A 7,414-nucleotide genomic window follows, 5' to 3' on the forward strand; every position below is an offset into this window, starting at 1 on the left:
ATTCAGATTTAATTCAAAATCTCATTCAGCTTCTAATTCAATTTCCACTTTTTTTAGTAAATTCACACAACTGTTGCTGTCCTAAACTATTTTGTTGTTAAATTTACTCTTTCATAATTTCATTACTTCATTTCATTGTACCAAAGGGTCGATTAAATATCGAGCACATTGTTCATCACATGGTCTTACTCGACTACACTTAATCGTTACGTGATCAAATGTATTTTCACTTAGCCAATTTCCTGATGATCACTTCGGAATAATAACCGTTACACGGTGGATCATCACATAGCACCACCCTTATAATCAATTATATTCGGTGGAATCAGTATATAGCAACCACCTTTATTTTCAATGATTTTCGGTGGAGTGAGCACATAGCAACCACCTTTATAATCAATGGTACCCGATGGAATCAGCACATAGCAACCACCTTTATAATCAATGATACTCGGTACACGTAGTAGCCTGCACATAGTACTACACACGTGACCATTACTATCACTTTCACATAGTGGCCTGCACACAATCCGTGCCACACATGTGATCATTACTGTTACTTCATTCGTATTTTATCTATTCCGGAGGTTCAACCGAGAAATTTTTCACTTTTTCTCACCTTTTTTTCACTGATCAAAGTCAATTTCTCATCTTGATTTATAATCACACATTAAAATTATAAACACTCACATTATTCAATCTAGTCCAAAAATCAAACTTTGGAAAATTACATTTTTGCCCCTAGAGTTTCACAAAATTATGATTTTGCCCATAGGCTCGTAAAATAATTTTTTATTCAATTTCCTTGCATTTTAGGCCTAGCCGAACTATTTTCATAACTATAGTAGTCCACAATACTCACTTATTCACACACTTGTGACATATTTTATAACTTTTACAAATTAATCCTTTTAGGCATTTTCATCAAAAATCACTTAGTAAAAGACGTTCATCACACCCCAAACATTCATATTCTTCCATAAAACATCAAAATATATGCATATCATTCATGGTTAAATTTTTAAACACAAACCCTAGTTCAAAATAATGGTAGAAATAGCTAGATCTTGTTACGAGGATTTCAAAAACGTAAAAATCATTAAAATCGGGGCTATAATAGACTTACAATCGAGCTTGGAAGCTTGAAAAACCCTAGTCATGGTTTCTTCATGCAAAATTCGGCCATAGCTTGAAGATGGACAAAAATTGGCTTTTGATTTTGTTTTTAATTCATTTTAATAACTAAATGACCGAAATACCCTTAATGAAAAACTTTGGAAACATGCCTAACCATGTCCATTTTTGTCCACCAACTTAACCAATGGTCTAATTAACATATAAGGACCTCCAATTTAAAATTTCATAACAATTGGACACTTCTAACAAGTAGAACTCAACTTTTGTACTTTTTAGAATTTAGTCATTTTTACTAAATTGAGTGCTCAAACGTCTAAATTTTCAAACTAAATTTTCAAAAAATTATTTCGTGAAATTATAGACCATAAAAATATAATAAAAACAAATTTTTTCCTCGTTGAATTTGTGGTCCCGAAACCACTGTTTCGACTAGGCCCAAAATCGGGCTGTTACATGATTAGCAAAACTTCATTGCCTTTACTGCTAATGCTAGCAATATGGATTCTGATGTAGAGTTAAATGATGAAACTAATAAAGACTTCCTAAATATTTATAAAGAGATGTTGGGTAAATGTGAAATGGTATGTGAGATCAACATTTAGCTATGTCAAGAAAATAGGTGCTTGGAAGATGAGAATGTTGTTTTGACTAAACAAGTGGTTGATAAAGAAGTGAGGAACATGGTGAAAATGAAGGAAGAACTGACCGATGCTAAAGTTGATGCTAAAAAAATTCAACAGTAATAGCAATAAGCTTAATGAGCTATTGGCTATGGGGAAAAAGGGATCCAAGAAGAAGAGGTTTAGGCTTTGTAAACAAAAGGGAAGAGTATTGAAGAAAAGTCCATAGTATTGATGAAAGCTTCAGGATGAAAGGAAACATGTGAAAGTTCCAAACCTATGGTGGTCAAGCCTCTGAAAAAGACTTTTCACCATCATAAATTTATTTGACAATATTACCGTACTTCAGGTCATATAAGACCTTGATGCTACAATATGTTGCATTATTTAAGGTGGAAAATTTTGATTCCCAAAAGTGTGCCCACTTCCTGTGGCTCCACTGCTGGTAAAGCATGGAAGCAGGTTTGGGTGAAGAAGGAGACAAAGTGCATATTGGTAACCCATCACTTTTTAAAATCTACGATCGATGGAACTTGGTATTTTGACAGTGGCAAGTCCTGTCACATGATACGTAATTAGTCTCATCTTACTGATTCTGAAGCCAATATTGTTGGAATAGTGACTTTTGGCAGTAAGAATAAAAGTCAAATTCTTGGCAAAGGAACTCTTAATGTGCCAAGATTGCCTAGATTAAAGAATGTCTTACTGATAGATGATCTCAAGGCCAACCTTGTGAGTATAATTCAAATCTATGATCAAGGAATGCTTGTTAACTTCATTAAAAATGAGTGTATTGTGAATAATAATAATAAAGTGACCATGAACGGAGCTCGTACTTTTGACAACTATTAGAAGGTGACCGCCTACGGACGTGCCAAAGTCCAGAGTATAAATCTATACAAAATATGTTAAATAGGCGGTGTTTGCAAGTATACGGGTCAGGTTGTAATATAGTTTGTTTACAACAAAACACTAGGTAAGTATTCCGAGGATTACACCCATGGGATTGCAGTTTAGGGAAAAGTTGTTGTTAAACCAATTACCAAAAATAATTACTAACCTACTCGAGTCATGAATTAATAGTGCTAATTAGGAAGAAATATCATAATAATAGTAAACTAAATAAATTCAACTAAACCTAAATCTAGTCCTAAGTTCATGTTTTAGCTTTTCTTACTCATTGTTTTGACTACGCAAGTTCCTTTAGTCTAGATCCAATTGTTTTACCTAATTAATTATTGATGTAGGGCTCTATTCAACAAGTTAGTCATTAACCTAGTTGTGCCTCTCGGCGTCCAAGTAACCTAATGAGTCGGCAAAAACTACTTATCTCTCGACCTCACAGTCTAGACCGATTCGGGGCTAAGGTGTTCATGGATAGGCCATACAAATTTTGGGTTTCATTCTCACCTAAATGATTTTCTAAGGCCGTCAAGCCTAGGGTTTAAGTTCCTCCTCTCCCAAATAGCTGATCCGCTAAGAAACTCTATCCTTCAATTAATTAAAAAGATTAGAATAGTTGAAACATATGAGATATGTATAAAGCATAAATTGATTCTAATTTTACACAAACAATCAATTAAACAATTTTAAAGAGATATAAATAATATAATAAAGGAAAACATATGCTCATGGATTTATTAATAAAAGTGTGGCTCCGGAACAATCTCCCGTACAGAAAGTCTCACTTTGGATAGGAACTTTTGATTTCAAGAACATAAAATAAACTAAGTAAAAACTAAGAATGAAATAAAAACCTAATAATGATTTCTGTCTCCCTAAAAATTATTTGTTTAAGCTGATTACAATGACCTCTACATAGGCTAAACTCAGAATATTAAAGTGCCTAAATTACGTTTGAAGTCCTTAGAGTTTGATTAGGACAAATACTTCTAATTTCCCTAAAAAATGCAATTACCTCGTGCAAAGAGTTTTTGGGCTGCGCAAGGGCAGTGTTGTAACATAGGCCTGCAGTGTTGCACATTGGATATGGTGTCACGACATCAAAGGGTTGTGTCTCGACACTAAAGGTAGTTTCGCTTTAGGGCTTTATTTTTTCTTCTTTCTTCATGTTGCGACATTGGTGTCGTGACATAGACATCAATTTTTGCTCGAATATGCATATTTAGCTCCTAATTTGTCTTACAAGACCATGTAACCTTATTTAGATATATTAAATGTAATAAAAACTACTAAAAGTCATAAGTTACTACTTTAAGCTTGAAAACCTAAATATATACTAAGATGCTTTAATTCAACTATTAAACTAGCTAAAGTTGTGCAAAAAGGATGTAAATAATAGTGCAATTTGTGGTTGATCACTCCCCCACACTTAACTTCTTGCTTTTGCTCAAGCAACCAAAACACATATATAGGAAAAAGAGAGAAAAAATAAAAAAAATTAATGTGAAAATGACATGATTAATTTATTTAAACAAGCTAGAGTTAGTGAAGATGAATGTAAATAAGAACCTCACACCTAAACTCCCCCACACTTAACTTTTTACTTATCCTCGAGCAAACCAGGTCTAGACACATAGCATGCAATAAGAAGATGTCCCTTGGGTTTTATTACTACTAAGAACATGTGTAACATCCCGAAATAGGGCCTAAATAGAATATTGGTTGCGAAACCATGAATTCGAGATAGAAAAGTTTATTGTGATTAATTTTTATGATTTACCTATTGATTGGATGCATGTGTTAGAATATCGATAAGAAATTTCAGCGATTAAATGTCTGAATTGCATATTAGGGTTTAATCACAAAAGTGGGTAAATATGAGCTTTAGATGATAAAGGGTTTAATTAAAGTGCATAATTGAAGTAGAGGTCCTTAAATGGTAATTATACCATTATATTTTCATGGAAAAAATGGGCATGCATAGATAAAAATAACTAAAGTTTTAATGAATGGCATTTTAGTCATTTGCTAATAAAAAGAATTAAAAGGGAAAAAGATGGCAAAATGTGCTCATCTTCTTCCATAGGGCCGAAACTTCAAGGGGTGCCATAGCTAGGGTTTCTTCACTTTCTCAAGCTCATAGTAAGTGCATCCAAGCCTCGTTTTTAATGTTTTTTTTACGTTTTTGGAGTCCTCGTAGCTCGATTTAGCTTATTCTACCATTAATTCATGTTAGGGTTCATATTTTGAAAAATACCCATAGGTGAAATGTGTTTATTTTGATGTTTTATGGTAGAATATAAAGCTTGAAATTATGTTCAACAACTTTTTCTAGGCGATTTTAAGTGAAAACAAGTAAAACGACATAATCGATAAAAATACCTAATGCTCATAAGTAAATGTTAGAGTGGGAATTTGATGTTGCCATAGAAGGGAAAGATGTACAGCATGTCATAAAACATAAGAATAAAGGATGAAGTTTAATTTCTGAGCTTTGGGGCAAAAGTGTAAATATGCAAAAGTTTAGAGGCAAAATCGTAATTTTGCCAAAGTTCGAGTCAAGGACTGTTTTGATGAATGTGAGTATTAAATAAGATAAATTTGTTATTATAGATCAAGAAGAATAAAATCTAGAGTTAGACCGGGGAAAGAAAAAGGTTGAGGACTAAGTTGCTAGACATGATCGTATTTTGTACCGAGGTAAGTTTACGGTAAATAAATGCAATATTTCAATAATTATTATTAATGTTGTTATTTTCCAGCAATTATGTACTTATTTCATGAAATTATTTAATGTTGACTCAAGTATGAGATGATAGAGAGTCAGTGTTAAAAAGTCCCCTTGAAACATTAGAAATGTATTGGATACAAATGTCATGACATTAAGGGGATGAGATCCCATGTAAGACCATGTCTGGGACATGGCATTGGCACCGAGATGAGTGGTCCCCTGTAAGACCATGTCTGGGACATAGCATGGGCACCGATATGAGAACTCCCATGTAAGACCATATCAGGGATATGACATTGGTAGTACAGGAAACATCCCATGTAAGACCATGCCTGGGACATGCCTTTGGCATGTTATTAACAGACAGGAGACCCGAGTATCCTTAGTATTCCAAGTGGTCCAACGGGCTAGTAAATAAACTATGTTACATGAAAGTTTAGGTAAAAGCATAATAAACATATTTAGGTGAGTTATAAGAGTTAAGAATATCTCAGTTATCAGTTGAGAAAGGGAGGAGTAAGTTATAATCATGAGTTTTTTAGGTAAGCAAGTAAGTGAACAACTAAGGGAGTAAGTAAAGAAAAAAAGTAAAGATCATGATACTTGATGATAATTAATGAGTATAATTATTTATGATAAATGTTGTTATTTATTTTCTTGTAAACTTACTAAGCTTTAATGCTTACCCCTTTATTTTCCTTCTTTATTATAGTATCGCCAAGCCAATTCGGGGATCGTAAAGATGTCGGAGAACGTTTCACATTATCAACAGACCATCTCGGTATTTTGTGATCGAAACGTTTTAAGTTATGGCATGTATAGGGGCTTAGTCATTTTGTCTGTGTCCTTATGATATGGCTAATGAATAGCTATTGAAATGGCTATTTAAGAACATGTTTGATGTTATGTATGCCTAAATGATAGTTAATACAAAGAAATTATAAAAGAGTAAAAATTTGCAATGGAACAGTTTTTGGACAGCAGAATTGACGTGATTTTGAAAAAATCACCAAGGATATTAGAAATGGAATTAGAGAGTGAATGAGATATAGAATTAAAGCTTATCGAGTTTATTTTCACATGAAAGAAACAGTGTAGGAAAAGGAATTATATATTATACGATATTTGAATTTTAGTGAGATAGGGTTAGAATGGTTTTTGAAGTCCCCTATTCTGACTTTAGAAAATCATTAAAAATTTTTCAGAAAGATTTATTAGTCATAATTTATATTTCTAGATTCCTTAGTGAGTCTATTTTCAATAGAAAGAAGGAAAAGCACCATATTAATCCCGTACAATGAGATAATTGATTTTTAGTGAAGAGGGGACAGAACTGTCGAGCAATGAAACAGAGGGGGAATTTAAAGAATAAACTGTACTATTTAGCTATACCAAAAGTTCTAGAAATTTTATGAGTCTGAAGATATATGAGTCTAGTTTTAGGGAAAATTTACGAATCTAAATTTTGAGTTTTCTAACTTGAGTTATAATTAAATTAGTGACTATTGCGGAAGTGGACATTTTTATTGTGAATAGGGAAATAAATTATTTTGATTTGTTTAAGTATTCGAAAAATTTTTAATTTTCCCGGTTTGGACTCGAATCATTTCTGTTGCATGTTTTAGGGTCTCGAGGGTTCTTTTTAGGGATATGTTTAATGAAATGAGTGAATTAATTTTTAAAAGCAAATTTTTATGCTCCGAGCTAGTAAGTTAAGTCAGATAACGCCTCGTGCTCGACTCCGCCAATGGTCTCGGGTAAGGGGTGTTACAACATGATTGTCAAATTTTAAATGTATAACAATTCTTATCACACATGTAACTTATTCTTATAGTTTGATACCTTGAAATTTTTTTAAAGCAAATTAGGATTAGTTTACAAAGTTACATTACTAACAAATTAGAAGTAATTCCCATGACCAAATGTTCAACAATATCACCATTAACATAAACTAAACAAATATATAGCAGACACAATCATGTGAATAAAAAATATTGATTAAGTATAATTGTTAGCCACTCCA

Source organism: Gossypium raimondii, chromosome 2 (assembly GCF_025698545.1).
Source record: "Gossypium raimondii isolate GPD5lz chromosome 2, ASM2569854v1, whole genome shotgun sequence".
Classification (NCBI taxonomy): Eukaryota; Viridiplantae; Streptophyta; class Magnoliopsida; order Malvales; family Malvaceae; genus Gossypium; species Gossypium raimondii.